General features: G+C 45.1%; 1 long non-coding RNA gene across 10 annotated transcripts in view; it reads left to right on the forward strand.

Moving 5' to 3' along the window:
- LOC119870017 overlaps positions 1-17761 on the forward strand; it is an 87981-nt gene extending 70220 nt beyond the window's left edge. For 7 of the 10 annotated variants that reach the window (XR_005355687.1, XR_005355691.1, XR_005355688.1 and 4 more), the window contains 2 exons: positions 7140-7315; positions 8076-17761. This is a non-coding gene — a long non-coding RNA (uncharacterized LOC119870017). The remainder of the gene's footprint in view (positions 1-7139; positions 7316-8075) is intronic. The other 3 variants (XR_005355690.1, XR_005355695.1, XR_005355696.1) reach the window with 3 other exon arrangements.
- Positions 17762-22804: the final 5043 nt, after the last annotated feature.

Below are 22804 nucleotides of genomic sequence, written 5' to 3' on the forward strand. Positions count from 1 at the left end.
TTTCTTTAATTTTACATATATGCCCTTAACAATGAAAAGAAAAGTATAGGAGACAGACAAAATTGACCATTTTAAGTAGTTTTTGTGCACAGACCGCAACAGGTACAATTTGCCTAATCAGTTGAGGCAACAGCAAAACTGAATAGGCCCCTCCCTCGGGACTGATTTTTTTTTTTTTTTTTTTTAAGAATTTCAGAAGAGCAGGTATTACCACTCCTTCAGTGTTTGGTCGAAATTCCTGTGAGGCCATCTGGTCCTGGGCGTTTGTTTGTTGGCAGTTATTTTTATTACTGACTCAATTTCCTTGCTAGTATTCAGTCCATTGAACTTTTCACCTACTTCCTCCTTCAGTTTTTGTAGCTTCTAGACTTCTAGGAATTTATCCACTGCGTGTAGGTTGTCCAATATGTTGGTCAATAGTTTTTCATGATATTCTGTTTCAATCATTTAATGTATGTATTCAATTGGTTGCAATTTCTCCTTTATCCTTTGTGATTCTGTTTGAGTGCTTCTCCCTTCTTCTTTCATGAGTCTACCTACAAGATTATCATTCTGTTGATCTTCAAGGAACTAGATAGTGGTTTCATTAATCTGTTCTACTGGTTTTTACTTTTGTTTCTGTAACATATATTTCAGCTCTAATTTTTAGTACTTGTGGCCTTCTGCTGTTTTTTGGTTTTATTTACTGTTCTTTTGCTGAGTCCTTTAGCATAGGTTTATGTGGTTTGAGATTTTTGTTTGAGGTAGGTCTGTATTGCTGTAACCTTCCCTCTTTAGGATCCATTTTGCTGTATCTCAAAGATTCTGGACAGTGGTCTTGCCATTTTTATTTGTTTCCATGTAATTTTTTCTGTCTTCTTGGAGTTCTTCGATGCATTCATTGTTTACTAGCATGGTGTAAACCACGCGTATGTGTGTTTTTCCAATTTTTTTTTTCTCTTGGGATTGATTTCTAGTTCCACAGCATTGTGCTCAGAAAAGATGCTTGGTATGATTTCAATGTTTTTGAATTTTTGAGACTTGTTTTGTGGCCTGATCTGTGACCTATGCTGAAGAAGTTACCACGGGCACTTGAAAGGAATGAGTATTCTGCTGTTTGAACAAGTTTGAACCAGTGAATTAGTCCAAGTAATTGTTTCCTTTTTGATTTTCAGTTTGGGTCATCCCTCTATTAATGTAAGAGGGGTGTTAAAGTCTCCTACTATTGTTGTATTACTGTCAATTAGTTCCTTAATGCCTAATTGCTTTATGTATTCAGGTGATCCTATGTTGTGTGTACATTTATTTAAAACTGTTAAATCTTCTTGTTGTGTCATCTCCACTCTTATACATAACATCTTTGTCTCCTACTACACACTCTGTTTTAAAGTGTGTTTTGACTGGAAGAAGTGTTCCTACTCCTGCCTTCTTCAGACCTCTTGAATGATAAATATTTTTCTCCATCTGCTCGCTATCATTCAGCAGGTGTCTATAGATCTGAAATGAATCTCTACTAGTCAGCATATAAGTGAGACTTGTTTCCTTTTGTTGGTGTTGTTGCTGTTGTTGATTGAAAGAGTTTAGTTTGTTTTGTTTTATTTTTTACAGTTTTGTTTGTGAATCCACCCTGTCACCCTATGTCTTTTCATCAGAGTGTTTTGTCCATTTACATTCGTAGTAATTATTTTTGTATTCGAGTTCAATTTGCCAACATATAGCATAACACCTAGTGCTCATCCCATCAAGTGCCCCCCTCAGTGCCCATCACCCATTCACCCCAACCCCCCGCCCACTTCACTTTCCACCAGCCTTTGTTCGTTTCCCAGAGTTAGGGGTCTCTCATGTTCTGTCTGATATTTCCCACTCTGATATTTCCATTCTGATATTTCACACTCATTTCCACTCATTTCTTCTTCTTTCCCCTTCTTCCATTTCACTATTTTTTATATTCCCCAAATGAATGAGACCATATAATGTTTGTCCTTCTCCAATTGACTTATTTCACTCAGCATAATACCCTCGAGGTACATCCGACTCGAAGCAAATGGTGGGGTTTATCATTTCTAATGGCTGAGTAATAGTTCATTTCCCAGAGTAAGGAGTCTTTCATGTTCTGTCTCCCTTTTTGATATTTCCCACTCATTTTTTCTCCTTTCCCCTTTATTGCCTTTCACTATTTTTATATTCCCCAAATGAATGAGACCATATAATGTTTTTCCTTCTCCGATTGACTTATTTCACTCAGCATAATACCCTCCAGTTCCATCCACATCGAAGCAAATGCTGGGTATTTGTCATTTCCAATGGCTGAGTAATATTCCATTGTATACATATACCACATCTTCTTTATCCATTCATCTTTCGATGGACTCGAAGGCTCTTTCTACAGTTGGCTATTATGGATATTGCTGCTATAAGTATCAGGGTGGAGGTGTCCTGGCGTTTCATTGCATCTGTATCTTTGGGGTAAATCCCCAGTAGTGCAATTCCTGGGTTGTAGGGCAGATCTATATTTACCTCTTTGAGGAACCTCCACACAGTTTTCCAGAGTGGCTGCACCAGTTCACATACCCACCAAAAGTGCAGGAGGGTTCCCCTTTATCCACGTCCTCTCCAACATTTGTGGTTTCCTGCTTTGTTAATTTTCCGCATTCTCACTGGTGTGAGGTGGTATCTCATTGTGGTTTTGATTTGTATTTCCCTAATGGCAAGTGATGCAGAGCATTTCCTCATGTGCTTGTTGGCCATGTCTATGTCTTCCTCTGTGAGATTTCTGTTCATGTCTTTTGCCCATTTCATGATTGGATTGTTTGTTTCTTTCCTGTTGAGTTGAATAAGTTCTTTATAGATCTTGGATACTAGCCCTTTATCTCATACATCATTTGCAAATATTTTCTCCGATTCTGTAAGTTGTCTTTGAATTTTGTTGATGGTATCTTTTGCTTTGCAAAAGCTTCTTATCTTGGTGAAGTCCCAATAGTTAATTTTTGCTTTGGTTTCTCTTGCCTTCATGGATGAATCTTGGAAGAAGTTACTGTGGCCAAGTTCAAAAAGGGTGTTGTCTGTGTTCTTCTCTAGGATTTGGATGGAATGTTGTGTCACATTAAGATCTTTCATCCATTTTGAGTTTCTCTTTGTGTATGGTAAAGAGAATGGTCTAGTTTCATTTTTCTGCATATGGATGTCCAATTTTCCCAGCACCATTTATTGAAGAGACTGTCTTTTTTCCAGTGGATAGTCTTTCCTCCTTTGTCGAATGTTAGTTGACTATAACGTTGAGGATCCACTCCTGGATTCTCTATTCTGTTCCATTGATCTATGTGTCTGTTTCTGTGCCAGTACCACACTGTCTTGATGACCACAGCTTTGTAGTCCAACCTGAAATCTGGCATTGTGATGCCCCCAGCTCTGGTTGTCTTTTTGAATATTCCCCTGGCTATTAGGGGTCTTTTCTGATTCCACACAAATCTTAAAATAATTTGTTCCAACTCTATGAAGAAAGTCCATAGTATTTTGATAGGGATTGCATTAAATGTGTAAATTACCCTGGGTAGCATTTACATTTTCACAATATTAATTCTTCCAATCCATGAGCATTGAATATTTTTCCATTTCTTTGTGTCGTCCTCCATTTCTTTCAGAAGGGTTCTATAGTTTTGGGGGTATAGATCCTTTACCTCTTTGGTTAGGATTATTCCTATGTATCTTATGCTTTTGGGTGCGATTATAAATGGGATTGACTCCTTACTGTCTCTTTCTTCAGTCTCATTTTTAGTGTATAGAAATGCCCCTGACTTCTGCGCATTGTTTTTGTATCCTGCCAGGCTACCAAATTGCTGTATGACTTCCAGGAATCTTGGGGTGGAGTCTTTTGGGTTTTCTATATACAGTATCATGTCATCTGTGAAGAGGGAGAGTTTGACTTCTTCTTTGCAAATTTGAATGCAATTTGTTTCTTTTGTTGCCTGATTGCTGAGGCTAGGACTTCCAGTACTATGTTGAATAGCAGTGGTGAGAGTGGACATCCCTGTCATGTTTCTCTTCTTAGTGGATAGGTTCCCAGTGTTTCCCCGTTGAGAATGATATTTGCTGTGGGCTTTCGTAGACGGCTTTTAAAATGTTGAGGAATGTTCCCCCTATCCCTACACTCTGAAGAGTTTTGATCAGGAATGGAATGCTGTATTATGTCAAACGCTTTCTCTGCCTGCATTGGGAGGATCATATGGTTCTTGTTTTTTCTCTTGCTAATATGATCAATCACATTGATTGTTTTACGAGTGTTGAACCAGCCTTGTGTCCAGGGAATAAATCCTACTTGGTCATAGTGAATAATTTTCTTAATGTACTGTTGGATCCTATTGGCTAGTATCTTGTTGAGAATTTTTGCATCCATGTTCATCAGGGATATTGGTCTGTAATTCTCCTTTTTGGTGGGGTCTTTGTCTGGTTTTGGAATTAAGGTGATGCTGGCCTCATAGAACCAATTTGGAAGTACTCTATCTCTTTCTATATCTTTCCAAACAGCTTTAGTAGAATAGGTATGGTTTCTTCTTTAAATGTTTGATAGAATTCCCCTGGGATGCCATCTGGCCCTGGACTTTTGTGTCTTGTGAGGGTTTTGATGACTGCTCCAATGTCCTCCCTGGTTATTGGCCTGTTCAGGTTTTCTATTTCTTCCTGTTCCAGATTTGGTAGTTTGTGGCTTTCCAGGAATGCGTCCATTTCTTCTAGATTGCCTAATTTATTGGCGTATAGCTGCTCATAATATGATTTTAAAATCGTTTGTATTTCCTTGGTGTTGGTAGTGATCTCTCCTTTCTCATTCATGATTTTATTAATTTGAGTCTTCTCTCTCTTCTTTTTAATAAGGCTGGCTAATGGTTTATGTATCTTATTAATTCTTTCAAAGAACCAACTCCTGGTTTTGTTGATCTGTTCCACAGTTCTTCTGGTCTCGATTTCGTTGAGTTCTGCTAGAATCTTAATTAACTCTCTTCTTCTGCTGGGTGTAGGATCTATCTGCTGTTTTTTCTCTAGCTCCTTTATATGTAAGGTTAGCTTTTGTATTTGAGTTCTTTCCAGTTTTTGAATGGATGCTTGTATTGCGACGTATTTCCCCCTTAGGACTGCTTTTGCTGCATCCCAAAGAATTTGAATGGTTGTATCTTCATTCTCATTAGTTTCCATGAATCTCTTTAATTCTTCTCTAATTTCCTGGTTGACCCTTACATCTTTCAGCAGGATGGTACTTAACCTCCACGTGCTTGAGACCCTTCCAATGTTCTTCTTGTGATTTAGTTCTAATTTCAAACATTATGGTGCAATAATATGCAGGGGACGATCCCAATCTTTTGGTATTGGTGAAGACCTGATATGTGACCCAGTATGTGGTCTATTCTGGAAAAGGTTCCATGTGCACTTGAGAAGAATGTTTATTCAGTTTTGTTTGGATGTAAAGTTCTGTAAATATCTGTGAAATTCATTGGTATAGTGTATCATTTAAAGCTCTTGTTTCTTTGGAGATGTTGTGCTTAGAAATCTGTCGGTTGTAGAAAGCGCTACGTTCAAGTCACCAAGTATAAGTGTATGATTATCTAAGTATGTCTTAACTTTGGTTATTGGGATCCCTGGGTGGCGCAGCGGTTTGGCGCCTGCCTTTGGCCCAGGGCGTGATCCTGGAGACCCGGGATCGAATCCCACATCGGGCTCCCGGTGCATGGAGCCTGCTTCTCCTTCTGCCTATGTCTCTCTCTCTCTCTCTCTCTCTCTCTCTGACTATCATAAATAAATAAAAAATTAAAAAAAAACTTTGGTTATTAATTGATTGATATACTTGGCAGTTCCCACATTCAGGACATAAATATTGATGATTGTTAGGTCATCTTGTTGGATAGATCCTTTAAATATGATATAGTGTCCCTCTTTATCCCTCACTACAGTCTTGGGGATAAACTTTAGTTTATCTGATATAAGGATGGCTACCCCTGCTTTCTTCTGAGGACCATTTGAATGGTACATGGTCCTCCAAACTTTTATTTTCAGGCTGTAGATGTCCTTATGTCTAAAATGAGTCTCTTGTAAACAGCAAACAGATGGGTCCTGCTTTTTCATCCAGTCTGAAACTTCGCGCCTTTTGATGGGGTCATTAAGCCGATTCACATTCAGAGTTACTATTGAAGGATGTGAATTTAGTGTTATCATAATGCCTATTCAGTCATGGTTTTTGTGGATTGTTTTCTTGGACTTCCTCTTTCTATTACATAATCCCCCTTAATATTTCTTGCAGAGCTGGCTTGGTGGTCACATATTCTTTCAGTTTGTTGCCTATCTTGAAAGCTCTTTATCTCTCCTTCTTTTCTGAATGAGAGCCTTGCTGGATAAAGTATTCTTGGCTGTATGTTTGTCTCGTTTAGGACCCTGAATATATCCTGCCAGCACTTTCTGGGCTGCCAGGTCTTTGTTGAGAGGTCTGCTGTTAATCTAATATTTCTCCCCATAAAAGTTAGATATTTCTTGTCTCTTGCTGCTTTAAGGATCTTCTCTCTATCTTTGGAATTTCCAAGCTTCACTATTAAATGTCGAGGTGTTGAATGTTCTTTATTGATTTTGGGGGGTATCTCGCTATTTCCTGGATATGAATGCCCGTTTCCCTTCCTTGTAACTCTGTGGGAGAGAGGACTGTTTCTGCTTCTTTCCTTTGAGGTGAGTTTTTCCTTCTAGTCATTTTGCTCCGTGCAGTGTGGCCCAAAACAAGTTGTATTGGGAAAAGGAGAAAAATGATAGAAGAGAAAATAGGAAAAAAAAAGGGATCTCTGGGTGGCGCAGTGGTTTGGCGCTTGCCTTTGGCCCAGGGCACGATCCTGGAGACCTGGGATCGAATCCCACGTCAGGCTCCTGGCGCATGGAGCCTGCTTCTCCCTCTGCCTGTGTCTCTGCCTCTCTCTCTCTCTGTGTGTGTGACTATCATAAATAAATAAGAAATTAAAAATAAAAGAAAAAGAAAATAGGAAAAAAAGAAAGAAAATGGGGGGGAAAGCAAACAGAAAACAAAAAACAAAGGGGAGTATCCTCTGATTCTATATACTGTAAATTCCTTGACTTCCCCTGGATCTTTCCAGTGCTGCTTGGTCAATAACTTGTTTTTTTCCCTGTCTGTCTAGCTGGTCTTCTGGGGGAGTGACCTGCTTTGCTGATTCCCAGGTGTGTGCACCTGGGAGAGCTGCTCAGCCCTCTGCCTCGTGCATGGCTCAGCAGGAGTTGTTTATCCTGTGAGACCCCATGAGGAACAACAACAGTGGCGGTGGCCAGCTCTGGGGCCCTGGATTCAGCTCCCACAGTAAGTATGGAGCTCTACGTCTGCAGGGTCCTGGATGCTATGGGGGAGGGGGCTGCCGATCTGCACAGCTCTGGGCCGCCCAGTGGCAGGAACGTCCTGGCTATCCTTTGTCCCCCCGGCCTCTGCCTGTCCTGAGGGCAGCACCAGATCCTGGGCTGTGTCCCCCAGCGTCCTGGGGTCTGGGGCCTGCGCCGCTGGAATCGCACTCCCGGGGCCGCTCAGCCCCTTCTGGTTGGAGCGGCTGCCTGAGCTGCTGTCCAAGCTGCTCCTGGGCCCCACCTTACCTGAGCTGCAGCCCTTTAGGGAGCTTGGCTGGTGCGTGGTGCGCTCTCCCTCTATTAGTGCCCCTGGGAGCCTGAGGGCATCCCGGCCCTTCCTGGGATACTGGTCCAACTCCTTGGGAGTGCCTTTCTGTCCGGGAAGATTGGTGAAGCTCCTGCTTCTCTGGGTCAGGGCTTTCCTGTCCTGGGGGCACTCGCTGAGCGGCTCAGCCTGGCTCCTCGTGGGGCCCCTCCCCCTTGGATGCTTTTTTATTTCTTTCCTTTTTTTCTGTCTTCCTACCTTGATAGAAGCATGAACTCTTCTCACTGTGTCATTCCAGCTGTTCTCTCTTTATATCTCAGGCCGAATTCGTGGGTTTTCAGGATGATTAGAAAGTTATCTAGGTAATTTGGTGGGGACAGGTGACTTGGGGACCCTACTCTTCCCCTATCGTAGTGATTATTGATCAGAATACATATATTGCCATTTGATTACTCAGGTCATCAGCTTGGTGGCATTCACCTCATGGAACCTCCTGAATCCTCCTCTCTCATTCGTCATATTTCAAAGCTCCTGACAGAAAAGGTTCATGTACCCCATGATATAACCGAAGTACAAGATGTTAGAGGTCAAGCCCAGTTAGCAATTTCAGACAAGACAGTGTAAGTGTGTATACTTAGTGTAAACTGGTGAATGTCTGGGACCACAGACATCAGAACAACAAAGACCTAAAAGTCATCTTGTCCAGCAAGGAGAGTGTGGTGGTTTCTCTGGCCAAAGCATTATTCTGGCAAGGGACAACTGATGTCTGATCCATCAGGTCCCAGCCAGGGAAGAGTGGCTACTACGCATCCGACCAAGAAGCTGGGGCCTTCAGGGAATTTCTGCCTTCAAGAGAGCTGCCAAAGGAAATACAGGAAGGCAGGAAATCCTAGCTCAGAAGTCAGCACAGATGTTCATGGAACCTGGCCCAGGTGTGACCTTCAATGTACACAAATATCTTTCCCCCTCAAGAAAACCAAGAGGGAAAGGAATTCAGAGATCACTGACGAGGATCCCAGGAGGATTCCAGTGTTGGTCAGGGGTGAAGTTGGAACCCCTGGAGTGAGACTGAGGATGGAAAGTCCTGCCTGCCCTTATTTCATCCACTAATTATCTTCCACTGGCCTCATGCCTTCCATGTGCAGGATATAGTCTCTTTACATGTTTGTCCCCACTTTAGTGTTGATGCAATTCCAGAGGTGGAACTAGACAACTACACGTTCCTAATAATGGAACTGTCAAACCCTAAAACCCAAGCCAAAATCATCTACATCGCAGAAAGTGGCAAGAAAAAGTCCTCCTTCCTTTAAACTGTACAAAGGGAGCCACTGTCCTTGGGCAGGAGGTAGTTCTGGCAAGTGGTATCCTTCAAGACCCCCAATTCAGTGATTGTTGCTATTCCTGTGGAAATACCTCCAACCTCTAAATCTCAGCAGTTAAGAAGAGGTGTTTCTGCTGTTTGCCCGAGTTCCTTACACTGTCCTCTGAGAAAGGAGGGCTTGGGGATGCCCTTCAGTAGCTAGGGAGGAAGGCTGGATCTTCTACTTTTTCCCACATACAAGAGCTGATGACTCTGTAAGATTTCCTGTTTAAAATGAGCATAAGAGGGTAACCTGGGTGGCTCAGTGTTTGAGCATCTGCCTTTGTCTCAGATCATGATCCTGGAGCCCTGTGTTTGAGTCCCATGACAGGCTCCCCACAGGGAGCCTGCCTCTCTCTCTGTGTCTCTCGTGAATAAATAAAGAATATTTAGGGGGGGAAAAAGAAAATGAATATGAGACTCTTCAAGTCTTTTAGATTACTATAGGAAGTAAAAGAACGAAACTACTCCTGGACTCTAAAAAGGCTTTAATATTATAATATTGAAATCTACCATTTACTCTTTAAGATGATGAAATATTGGTCCTCCAAATAAGTGAAGAGACGGAAGGAAGTGTTGTTGAGCAGACGGGTCCCATGCCCGCTGTTGCCCCTGGACACCAGCTCAGGCTGAGGTTGACTGTGGCCAGTTCTTTCTGTTTGTGAGCTAGGTTTGGGGCGCCAGCTAGCAGGACAAGATGTAGCTAAGGACAGAGTGACACATGTCAGTTGAGCAGGAGCTTCAATTCAGGAGTTTTTCCTGATATTTTCGAAGGAGCTGGAGCCTGGTGCCCCAGCAGCAAGGTTGGAGGCTGCCCCAGGAGCCATATTAGAAGGATCCCTGGAGTGGCCACCTGAGGAGTCTACCCCTACCCTCATTCAGCTCCTGATGGGCCTCACCTCTCCTCTTCACTGAGCCACTTCCCAGACTGGAACCAGGCCCTAAATGGATGCTTGGGCTCTACGTTGTAATGATCTGCAGCCACCTGGAGCAGCATGATCTCGGTCATGAATCTGCATTCCTGGGCCAAAAGAGAAGGACAGGATGCATGAAGAGCCTGGGTGGGGAAGCTACAAGTCTTTGGAGGGCTGAGCACTGGGACAGGGGAACAGTGCTGGGTCTTTGACACATGGCAACACCCCCGTCCTACAAATTCATCCCAACTTGTTCTCAGAGGTGAGTATAAACTGCCCCTGCTCTGGCAAGTTATCCTTGATGGCCATTCCTCTGTCCTCACTTACTGCATGGGACTTTTTCCTTATTATGAAACTATTCCCAAAAATGTGAGAATGAAGGGATGGAAGCAAGGAATGATCCTCCTGGGGACATCTCTGACAGCCACAGCCCTACCCTTTCCTACAGGAAGTCATAGAGAGCCTCACCTTATTCTTCTTCCGGTGGTTGAACTCATTGCCCTGGAAAGCAGACAACCAAAGTCTGTCAGTGACAGGACTCCGGTGATTACTGGCTGCTAATACCCACCCCTTCTCATGTTGCACTAAGGCCAGGCACACAAGGGGCCATGACTTCCCGGATGACAGGACTGCAATCTAGGTCAGGCTCTGGGAGCCAGGGAAAGGAAGACATGGGGTGGCAGTTCTGGCATCCTATAGCACAGGAAGGGGAGGCCAAAGCCTCAAGTGGGCAGGAGATGCTAGGCTCTTTAAGTGCCCGCTCAAGTTGGAGATCCTGACTTCACTCTGCCCCCACAGGCAATCTCAAAGGGACAGGCTGAAGTCAACCCAGACTAACCTCGTGCTGCTTTGCATTCAGGCAGCAGATTTGATCTCAGGACCAGTGAACTAAGTGCAGCCTCCCTTTACTCATCACAGACATGGGCAAGTAACTCTAGCTCACAGGGGCAGCGGGGAGGCTGTCACAAGGGGAAAATTAAAAAAAAAAAAAAAAAAAAAAAAAAAAAAAAAAAACAAGGGGAAAATTTGCCAAGGACTGAGAGCTCAGGGCTCAGTTCAGGGGTTCTGTGCTCCCACACATCAGGATTCTGGCCCCTCCTTCCCAGCCCTCAGGCTCATGCACCTCCAGGTACTCCTCCATTGCAGCATCCAGCATGAGCAGGTCAGTGAGGAAGGTGCCAAGGAAGGGGACGACACCCTGTGTCAGGGGGTTGGGGGTGGAGTGAGTTCCTGCTCTCTCGTGTCCACAGCGATCCTCCCCGGGAAACATTCAGCCTCCTGGCCCACCCCAGCTTACCACATGGTGCAGACAAGGACCCTTCCCTCACCCTCCAAGAACATCAGAGTCCTCCTAATTATTTCAAGGGCGTGCTTTAGAAAATCATTGTATATGTGGCCCTGGGCCCCTGTCCACCGACAAACACATTTGTATCTAGGTTTAGATACAGGTCACTTCAAAAGAAGGGATTTAGAAGCTGTGGCAACAGGAGGTGGAGCTGGAGTTGGAAGGCCCCACCTGTCTTGATTTGGGGGCTTCCAGCTTTCAGAGAAGACCCCCGTCTCCTCTGGATTCGAGGCCATGTATCTGGGCCATGCTCAGCTTCTTCTGCCACTCCCTCTTCCATGCTCTCTGAACATTTACCCCCAGGGTTCCAAGTTTAGATGGACGTTCCTGCAGGGCTAAGGACAAGTTCCTCAAGATCATAATCACCTCAGGCTGCTTCTCCCCACCATCTTTGACTCAGACCCTGGACATCTGACGCAAGGCAGAGGGTAGCATGCTACGTTATCCTTAAGCCTGCCATCTAGTGATTCTAGAACAATCTCAGCTCCATATTCACTCCCTGTGTGACTTTGAGCTTGCAGTCTGGCCTCCCTGGGAAAGGTTGAGAATTCCAGCTACCTCCCTTGGTCTCCTGAGGACCCAGTGTCCTATTCCTATCATCATTGTTGTGGCCCTCATCCCATCCAAACCCCTAACTGAGCAGAGGCATGTCCTCTGGGCTCTCAAGTTTGGTAGAGGCCCCCATCTGGACCAGCTGGTGTCAGGGAGCTCGTGTGTCCAGCCTAGGGATTCTGGTAGAGCAGCAACTGCTTTTCTACCCCTTGTGGATTTTCACCCCTGGCTGTGTCCACATTCATGCAAAAGGCTTCACTCCCTGGAGGAATGCTCCTGGCCAGTCCCTAATTCATTCACGAAGGACACTGTTGCTCCCACACCTCTTCTCTTTCTATACCAACACCTTCCATGCTACCTTGATAAGCAGGTTCCTGCTCTGTGGATTGTCTTTGGTGCACAATTTTAAAACATGTTCGAATGTTATTCCTGAATAGAGAGAAAGAAGGCAGGATGGATGTTGGAATACTATGGTAGGGTTGAGTGCAAGTCCCTATGATCTGAGACCTCAAAGGAGTCAAACTGCTGGATCACGGTTTTCTTTGGGTTCCTCTGAGCACTTAGGTCATTGGAGGACACAGGAGGGAGCTCTCTTGTGGGTCATCCACTGCATCCAGTCCCCTATTAATTGAACAGCTCTCCTTTGGTCAGTTTTTGTTTCAATTGGGAAGAGACTTTAGTTGCTGTAATGTTCATATCCTAAAACTTTTAATTCAGCTCAGCCCAGTCTCCCCAAATGGGGACATTTGGAGGCATGGTGGCCTATTCCCCAGGAAGGAGGAGAAAATAACCTGCCCCCCTGCCCGCCCACGTCCTGTTTCATGGTTTGCTGCCTCCTAGGAAGTCCAGGGTGACTGAGGGGGTGAAAAGGACAGGCATATGGGACATCCCTCACCCTTCATGGTCCTTCTGGAGAGAGGACCCCTCACCTGGAAACTTTGGTCCATGTGATCTTCAGGCGGTGAATTGAGGCACTCTGAAGAGCAGAGATGATGGCATTCATGGAAGAGTAGTTCCGCAAGATTTGACAGGCCTGGGGACGGAAGAGAATGAGCTGTCAGGTGGATAGCAGGAGCCCAATTTCCTGGAGAGCTGCACTCCTCTTCAGTGTCAGTCTCCTCTCCTGGATGAGACAGATGTCTAGGGACCTACAGAAGGGCACGTGGAAGACCCAGCGAGGAGCACTGCTGGGGAGAGGGGGCATTTTCCTTCACTCCAAGGAAAGAGTCATGTAGGAACTGAGCATCCCAAAATTGGGCCATGCAAGGAAAGGTCAGCATGCCCCTTGAAAGAAGAACTCAGACCAGAGACTTCCAACATTGAGAACTGATCAAGGACAGAGCAGTTCCCGAGGCTCAGGAGAGCAAGTCAGCTGGGCCTCCTGTAGGCTTACCTTGGCCACCTTGATCCAGTGCTCCACCACCATGGCCTGTCCCGGGCCATCATGCGTGCGTTGCCAAGGAAGGTGGTGATGACGCAGTTGGACACATCGTTGAACTGGGTGATGGTGGCATGGACTGTGCATGGCAGGTGCTCATTTCCAGGTTCATTTCGCTTGGACCAAATGGCACCCAGGCACTGTTGGGGCAGCAGCTTCTTGAACAGATCCTAGAGAATAGGGGGACACTCGCTCTCACAGCCATTTCACATGCAAGATTCATGTCCTATGTAGGGGTCCCATGTCAGAGCTGGGGCTCAGCAAGCGCAGAAAGTGGCCTGAACCCAGTTAGAGTCCCTGGATTGCACTCCATTCCTCTTCCCTGAGGGAGCCCAGTACAGGATGAACGAGGAGCGGATACTGCCGTGGGGGAGCAGAGGAAGGAGGGCATTTGTACCCTGATCATCCCCACTAACTTCAAGTTCAAGGGGGCTCCTCAGAGGGGCATCTTCCCCTCCCAGTGTTCATGCCTCTGGTCCTACTCCCCTTTCAGCAGCACATTCTCACAGAGAGAGGTACAACCACAGGTTTATCTCCCTGCCCTGTACTTCACACATTAGATGACTAATAAATGTAGGTTGCTCAGCCTCCAAGGCAGATGTGTGGGTGAGCCGTGGGCTTGGCCGCACACAGTGAGTTGCCCTCCTCCACCCAAGGACCAGTGCCTGCCCATTTGCCTATCAGTTCTGGCTCATTTAATTGACACAGGAACTCTGCATCAGTCCTTGCCAGGGTCTATCTCCAAAGTCTGCAGCTGGACAGTGAAAGCAAGGGTTTGAGGAACTGGACGGGTTGATGTGGTTCGTAAGTGATGGAGCTGAGATTTGGACCCTGACCTTACAAGCCCACATCAGGGAAGGGCAGGTCTGGGGTAGATGACAGCAGAAAGAAAGCCTGCCCCGGCCCCGGCCCCGTCCTGGGAGCCCAGCTGCTCACCACATCTATGGATGTCAATTGCTCTGCCACCAGCTTGGGAGGGAAGTCCATGAGACCGGGCTTCTCCTCATGTAGCTGGTGCTCGGGAGTTATGCACCAGTGGCAGGTCGCCTCTGGGGCTGGAGGTGGCTCTGTCTCTATGTTTAGGGAAGGAGTTACAATTCCCAGGAAAGCTGGTGGTCGAACTGACTGCAGCTCATGACCTGGTACACATGCAGAAGAAGACATGAGCTCTTGTTCCAGATCTGGAACAGCTGATCGAGGAGATGCTGGAAGGAGCCATGGAGCTGGCACTGGGACAGGATAAAGAGAAATGTTTGTCCACAAGACTGACTTGCCCCATGCCCTTCCAAAAACAGGGCAGATTCCATGGCCAATAGAGAAACCCCCAGTCCCTGAACCGCATTGCAGATAGTCTTCCCAGCTTGCAATCCCCCTTACCCTCTGACTCTGTGTCTGCCTCAGTGAGCTGCAGAATTTCCCGTGGCATCACGGTAATGGAGGTATGGCAATTCATGTCCCAGTCATGCAAATTTGCCTGCACCCAGGCCCCCTTTCCTTTGAAACAGGCACAGTGCAGGGACTGCCAGGTGTCCTGCAGTTTCTGGTCAGGCCAGGTACCCAAGATGGGAGAGAGGGTGCTGGGGAGAGTCATATGTGGAGCAGCATCACAGCATAGTCTTTCATGCCACATGGTACTTCCATAGCACCATTCTTTCTGTGTGGGCCCCAGAGAATGTCCCCAGCATGACTTCCAACCCCCCTATTGCTGTGCTTGCAGTGGATGATCCGGTCGTCCAGAAAACCTGTATGAGTCTCGTTTTTCTACTTAGCCTGTTTTCTCAATGGCCAAGGGCCTCGTCTACTCCATCCTTCATGCACACCAGTATCAGGGCTTAGGTTTGTGGCAGATTGGTGAGTGGTCTGCTCACCAAAGTTCTGTTCTTGGCCCCAGTTGTGGAGGTCAGAAGAGGTGGTATAGAGAGGTGCAGGAAGAGATGGGACAGTTGAAGAGATGGATGTTTGAGGCACCGAATCAGCCCAGACTGTGCTCTGCTTCCCAGAGGGCTTGGGACCCCATCTACAGCTCCCTTTGACTCATTTCCCTCTTCACAGGAAGCCCCAAAAATGAAACCCTCCCAATGGAAATCAAGAGACCTATGAGATCCATGGCTCTGAGAGTTACTCCCCAGCCACAAACCCTTAGTCTCCCAACATGCTCTGTGGAGAAATTAAGGTTCTCCTTCTGGATCCAAAGATCAAAGTTTTACTTGATCTTTCCCAAAAATTTTTAAGGATATTTATTAGAGCGAGCGAGCGAGTGAGCGAATAAGCATGGTGAGCAGGCTCCCCACTGAGCAGGGAGCCCAATAGAGGGCTCAAACACAGGACCCTGGGATAACAACCTGACCTTATGGCATAGGCTTACCTGAATGAGCCCCTCAGTGCCCTTACTTGATCTTATGGTCCATGATAATGGTCCAGATATGGGTGGATCCATTCATTCTTTGAGGCGGCCATGAAGATGTCACATCTAAAAAACTATGGACATGTGTGTCTACGACACGCAGAGTGATTGTCTGACACTCTGATTAGTCTTGGGACCGAGACACTGTACCTTCTTTATTCCTTCAATTATCTCAGTGAATAGAAATGTGTCTGCAATACGAGGTGCTTAATATGTATTATTGGATGAAGGAATCCCAACCAGCACTTTCCGTATACTGAGTGGAACTTGAGCTGCTCTGCCTTCCCCCAGTGACCTCTACTCTTATGAGGACAGAGTATCAGGACCTCTTACTTATGTGGACAGAGTATCAGGACCAGTTAGATGGAATCTCAGAAGTCCTTTGCATACAGGAAAACTGCCTGCTTTGCATGTGCTTCTGTAAAACCAGAAGTGCCACAGGCCCACGGGGGTTGATGTGGAGACCTTCTTAACTGTGGAGAGAAAACTGCTACACATGAAGATGCCCAGCAGCCCTTTCTACAGAGCCAGGCACCAGATAAGTCTATGCCATGTTTTCTCTCAGGATTTCCACAGTAGCCCGATGAGGTTCATCCTCTTACCACAGCACTTTTTAGAGGAGCAAAAGGAAGCTCAGAGAGGTGCAGTGACATTCCCAAAACATACTGGTAGTAGAGGCGAGACCCCCCTCCCCCATGCTGCATATGGGGTGGTCACTCACTTGGGGAATTGCTGGCCCAGGACCTGTTGGGCTGTGGTGAACACCTGGTAGATACAGGAAATGACTGGGTTGTTTGCGAGGCTTCTATCCTGGAAGGATGGTACCAAGGACTGTACAAAATTATCCATTCTCCCTTCTTTGAGCATCAGCATGGTCCTGGCCTCACCCAGGAATAGGGTTGATTCCTTTTCACACCAGAGACACAAGGAGGAGCACTGTAGTCAGCTTCCAAACCAAGAACCACTGCGAAGATCAGGGTCTGGCTCTCAGACCAGACTCCCATCCCCTCAGGAAGTTCTACAGGACAAGGGACTTGAGTGCTCACACAGAAAAAGGTGTGAGGCTTCAAAATATCATTGGTTTTAGGGAAGACATGGTAAACCATTAGTAACTTCAACACATTCTGTTAGCTGAGCAACAACAGCATTCCTCTCAACTAATAGTTTTATGAAGACCAGTATGCCATTGAGTCTTCAGTTACGGCCTCACACAGAACACAGAGGGCTAGACCCTCACATGCTGCTTAAGATCACATACATTGCAGCTGAGAAGAGACCAGAGCGTGAGCTGCATGGGGTTTCCCTTAAGCTGATGTGGCTTGGTCTGTTCCTGACATAGGGAGGAAGGGTCAGGGGAAAACTACCTTCTCCTGCAAGGCCCAAGGGCATCATTTGTTTCTAGTCTGTGTTCTGGTCTTGCCCTGATCATCTCTGTGTCTTGAGTTTGACCATGAATGTGGACCTGTTCTTACCGCAGACCTTCAATGGAAGTAGTTGGTGGCCTGATGCCCCTGTGCTTGTCAGAGGAGCTGGAGGAGTTCAACTCTTGGAGCAACTCATCCAAGATCTCCTGGGTGGGTCATTACAAAAAGAGCCAGCTACTGGTGCCAGGAGGCATCAGAGGCCTTCCCCCTAATCTGGGGTTCCAGGATATGGCAGATCTAGCAACCAAAACAGTCTGTGGGGACACACACGGTGTTCCTTGCAGCACTGCAGAAATGGCAAGAGAATGGCATCAGGTCGAGTGCCAAGGGTCTCGAAAGTCTGAATCCCTGTGGCAGACGGCCTCATTTATGGACTACTACAAAGATCTATAGGGATACAGCTCATGTCCTGTTGGGCCTACAATGATTTGATGTGTTCTGAGAGACGACATGTTATAGAGAAACATATAGAGAGAATCTATAGAAACTATATAAACATTCTATATGAAAACATATACAATGGCTTCATCACACCCTTTTGTGTTAAATCACCCTCTTTAGTGTGATATTTGGAAAGGCTCGGAGAAGGTCTGCAGGGACAGTGGAGCTGGCTTCTACACAGGATAGCTGGGAGGAGTACGTGAAATAATAAAAACAGAAGTAAAACGCAAAGATACTCATGGCTTTGTGAACCCCCCCCCACCAACTCCTAAAAAACATGAAATATATTCTGCACCATTCCAATACAGGTGAAGAGTGTCTTCCCACATCATACGTAGCTGGAGGATAGGCGTGGAGGTTCAGAGGTCTCTGCGGTTGGGCTGGTGGGACACTCATGTGGAAACACTATGGGAGGGCCCCAGTTTTCTCTCCATGTTTGTGTGGGTGCCATATTTCTGTGGTGAGCCCTCTTTCCTTTCTCACCTCAGAACAGCACTGATCCTTGTTTCTCTGGTGCACCTGATAATTGTCTAGGGAGTTGGAATAGTTGAAGCCACAGACCATCTCCTCCAAGATCTCCTGGATGCAGCTCTGCAAAGACAGTGCCCCGTATATACAGGGCCAAGAGACATTAGGGTCCTCCCTCGACATCACCCCCAAGGGGACACCCCCATTAGAAATTGCATTCTCCTGTTCAGGCCAGAGGTGCAGCTGTGGAGACATCTGACAAGGAGGAAGCCAGGTGAAAGAAGCTCTTGGGCTCATGACTAATATATTGGAAGTTGAGCTTGGTGCCCACCTTCTCATCATGCCTGCTATGACCTGGGGTCTGAACACAAAAGATGTATCAGGCTTCCAACTCCTGGAAGCTGGTCTGTGCCCAGGAAGGGCATGTTCCTCTCCTCTGTCCCCTCTACACACACACACACACACACACACACACACACACACACATACAAAGACCCAGACACAAACACACACAGTAAGGTGTAAGAGGTGTGCTCCTGCTCAGCTGAGATCACAGGTTGCCTTGTGGTACCTGTTGATGTCTCCCACCACATAGCCAGAAGCGCTGGAGAAGAGGGCTGAGCTGACGTAGACAGCGACATGAAAATCTCTCACTCTGGACTCAGAGTGCCTGAAAGTAGGACAAGAGTAACAGAACATCTTGTTCTCTTGACCGTCTGCAGTTAAGTGAGCTGGAAAGCGGGACCTGGTTCCCGCAGGTTCCTTGTTACCGGAGTTCCACATCAGTTGTGGGCCTGTCACCAAGGAAGTGAAGTCACTTTTTCAAGATTCTGGGACCTGGGCCCCTTCCTTCAGTCAGACCTATCCAGAGCCCCTTCTTGGCAGATGCATGCTTACCCCATGTCATCTTAACTGTACATGATGGGCTAAAAAATACCATAGACACAACCCTCTGAACATGCAAGTAAGGTCTACCTTTGAGAACATGGAGCTGAATTCAGACCTTTATTTCTCTGTTTTCCCAGTGCTGTGTCCTACCTAACCCACTGGGTCTATCAAATAGTCCACAGTTTCCCAACCTGCCCTGTGGGATCAGGCTAGACTCTACTTCCTAGGCACATCACCAGGTGTCTATGGATGATATTTATAATGCATGTGGGCTGGTATCCTGTGTATCTGAGGCACAAATATAAGGATGGAAGATTGACCAGAAGGGGGTTAATGAACCATGGAGTACCACTTGAAAGTTGCCTGGGTTCCAGCAATGTAATATCACAATAGCACTTTCCCACTGTCCTCATTTCAATGGGGGCACCACGATGGGGTGGAAATGCTCCAAGAGGCACACATTGTCACCTTCTGTAGCAAAACTAGCCAATTATTTCCTCTTAGAATGAGACCGGGTTGCCTCGTTTTGGCCTCAACTGCAGCCATTACAATGGCTCACAGGATCCTGACCTATGGTATAAGTATACCTGTGTAACCCCGAGGTGCTTTGTGACTGGCTTATGACCAATCTAGCGCTTTCTACACTCGATAGGTCTTCTAAGCACATCTCCAAAGAAACAAGAGCTTTAAATGATACACTGGACCAGATGGATTTCACAGATATCTACAGAACTTTATGTCCAAATGCAACTGAATACACATTCTTCTCAAGTGCACATGGAACTTTCTCCAGAATAGATCACATACTGGGTCACAAATCAGGTCTTAACCGATACCAAAATATTGGGATAGTCCCCTGCATATTTTCAGACCGTAATGATTTGAAATTAGAATTAAATCACAAAAAGACATTTGGAAGGATTTCAAAAATGTGGAGGTTAAGGACCATCCTGCTAAAAGATGAAAGGGTCAACCAGGAACATAAGAAAGAATTAAAAAGATTCATTGAAACTAATGAGAATGAAGATACAACGATTCAAATTCTTTGGGATACAGCAAAAGCAGTTCTGAGGGGGAAATACATCGCAATACAAGCATCCCTCCAAAAACTGGAAAGAACTCAAATACAAAAGCTAACCTTACACTTTAAGGAGCTAGAGAAAAAACAGCAAATAGATCCTACACCCAGCAGAAGAAGAGTTAATAAACATTCGAGCAGAACTCAATGAAATAGAGACCAGAAGAACTGTGGAACAGATCAACAAAACCAGGAGTTGGTTCTTTGAAAGAATTAATAAGATAGGTAGACCATTAGCCAGCCTAATTAGAAAGAAGAGAGAGAAGACTCAAATTAATAAAATCATGAATGAGAAAGGAGAGATCACTACTAACACCAAGGAAATACAAACGATTTTAAAAACATATTATGAGCAGCTATACGCTAATAAATTAGGCAATCTAGAAGAAATGGATGCATTCCTGGAAAGCCACAAACTACCAAAACTGGAACTGTAAGAAATAGAAAACCTCCCAAGACACAAAAGTCCAGGGCCAGATGGCTTCCCTGGGGAATTCTATCAAACGTTTAAAGAAAAAAAGATACCTATTCTACTAAAGCTGTTCAGAAAGATAGAAAGAGATGGAATACTTCCAAACTCGTTCTATGAGGCCAGCATCACCTTAATTCCAAAACCAGACAAAGACCCCACCAAAAAGGAGAATTACAGACCAATATCCCTGATGAACATGGATGCAAAAATTCTCAACAAGATACTAGCCAATAGGATCCAACAGTACATTAAGAAGATTATTCACATGAAAAGTAGGATTTATCCCTGCGATGCAAGGCTGGTTCAAAACTCATAAAACAATCAATGTAATTCATCATATCAACAAGAGCAAAAACAAGAACGATATGATCCTCTCAATAGATGCAGAGAAAGCATTTGACAAAATACAGCATCCATTCCTGATCAAAACTCTTCAGAGTGTAGGGATAGAGGGAACTTTCCTCAACATCTTAAAAGCCATCTACAAAAAGCCCACAGCAAATATCATTCTCAATGGGGAAGCACTGGGAGCCTTTCCCCTAAGATCAGGAACAAGACAGGGATGTCCACTCTCACCACTGCTATTCAACATAGTACTGGAAGTCCTAACCTCAGCAATCAGGCAACAAAAAGAAATAAATAGCATTCAAATTGGCAAAGAAGAAGTCAAACTCTCCCTCTTTGCTGATGAAATGATACTCTACATAGAAAACCCAAAAGACTCCACCCCAATGTTGCTAGAACTCATACAGCAATTTGGCAGTGTGGCAGGATACAAAATCAATGCCCAGAAGTCAGTGGCATTTCTCTACACTAACAATGAGACTGAAGAAAGAGAAATTAAGGAGTCAATCTCATTTACAATTGCTCCCAAAAACATATGATACCTTGGAATAAACCTAACCAAAGAGGTAAAGGATCTATACCCAAAAAACTACAGAACACTTCTAAAAGGAATTGAGGAAGACATGGAAAAATATTCCATGCTCATGGATTGGAAGAATGAATATTGTGAAAATGTCAATGTTACCCAGGGCAATTTACACATTTAATGCAACCCTATCAAAATACCATGGACTTTCTTCAGAGAGTTGGAACAAATTATTTTAAGATTTGTGTGGAATCAGAAAAGACCCTGAATAGCCAGGGGAATATTCAAAAAGAAAACCATACCTTGGGGCATCACAATGCCAGATTTCAGTTTGGAATACAAAGCTGTAGTCCTCAAGATAGTGTGGTACTGGCACAGAAATAGACACATAGATCAATGGAACAGGATAGAGAATCCAGGAGTGGACCCTCAACTTTATGGTCAACTAATATTTGACAAAGGAGGAAAGACTATCCACTGGAAAAAGACAGTCTCTTCGATATATAGTGCTGGGAAAATTGGACATCCATATGCAGAAGAATTAAACTAGACCACTCTCTTGCACCATACACAAATATAAACTCAAAATGGATGAAAGATCTAAATGTGAGACAAGATTCCATCAAAATCCTAGAGAAGAACACAGGCAACACCCTTTTTGAACTCGGCCACAGTAACTTCTTGCAAGATACATGCACGAAGGCAAAAGAAACAAAAGCAAAAATGAACTATTGGGACTTCATCAGGATAAGAAGTTTTTGTAGAGCAAAGTATATAGTCAACAAAACTAAAAGACAACCTACAGAATGGGAGAAGATATTTGCAAATGATGTGTCAGATAAAGGGCTAGTATCCAAGATCTATAAAGAACTTATTCAACTCAACACCAAAGAAACAAACAATCCAATGATGAAATGGGCAAAAGACATGAAGAGAAATCTCACAGAGGAAGACATAGACATGGCCAACAAGCACAAGAGAAAATGCTCCATATCACTTGCCATCAGGGAAATACAAATCAAAGCATAATGAGATCCCACCTCACACCAGTGAGAATGGGGAACATTAACAAGGCAGGATACCACAATTGTTGGAGAGGATGTGGAGAAAGGGGAACCCTCTTGCACTATTGGTGGGAATGTGAACTGGTGCAGCCACTCTGGAAAACTGTGTGGAGGTTCCTCAAAGAGTTTAAAATAGATCTGCCCTATGACCCAGCCATTGCACTGCTGGGGATTTACCCCAAAGATACAGATGCAATGAAACGCTGGGACACCTGCACCCTGATGTTTCTAGCAGCAATTTCCACAATAGCCAAACTGTAGAAGGAGACTTGGTGTCCATCAAAAGATGAATGGATAAAGAAGTCGTGGTCTCTGTATACAATGGAATATTACTCAGCCATTAGAAACAACAAATACCCACCATTTGCTTCAACGTGAATGGAAGTGGAGGGTATTATGCTGAGTGAAATAAGTCAATCGGAGAAGGACAAATATTATGTGGTCTCATTCATTTGGGGACCATAAAA

Source organism: Canis lupus, chromosome 2 (assembly GCF_011100685.1).
Source record: "Canis lupus familiaris isolate Mischka breed German Shepherd chromosome 2, alternate assembly UU_Cfam_GSD_1.0, whole genome shotgun sequence".
Lineage (NCBI taxonomy): Eukaryota > Metazoa > Chordata > Mammalia > Carnivora > Canidae > Canis > Canis lupus.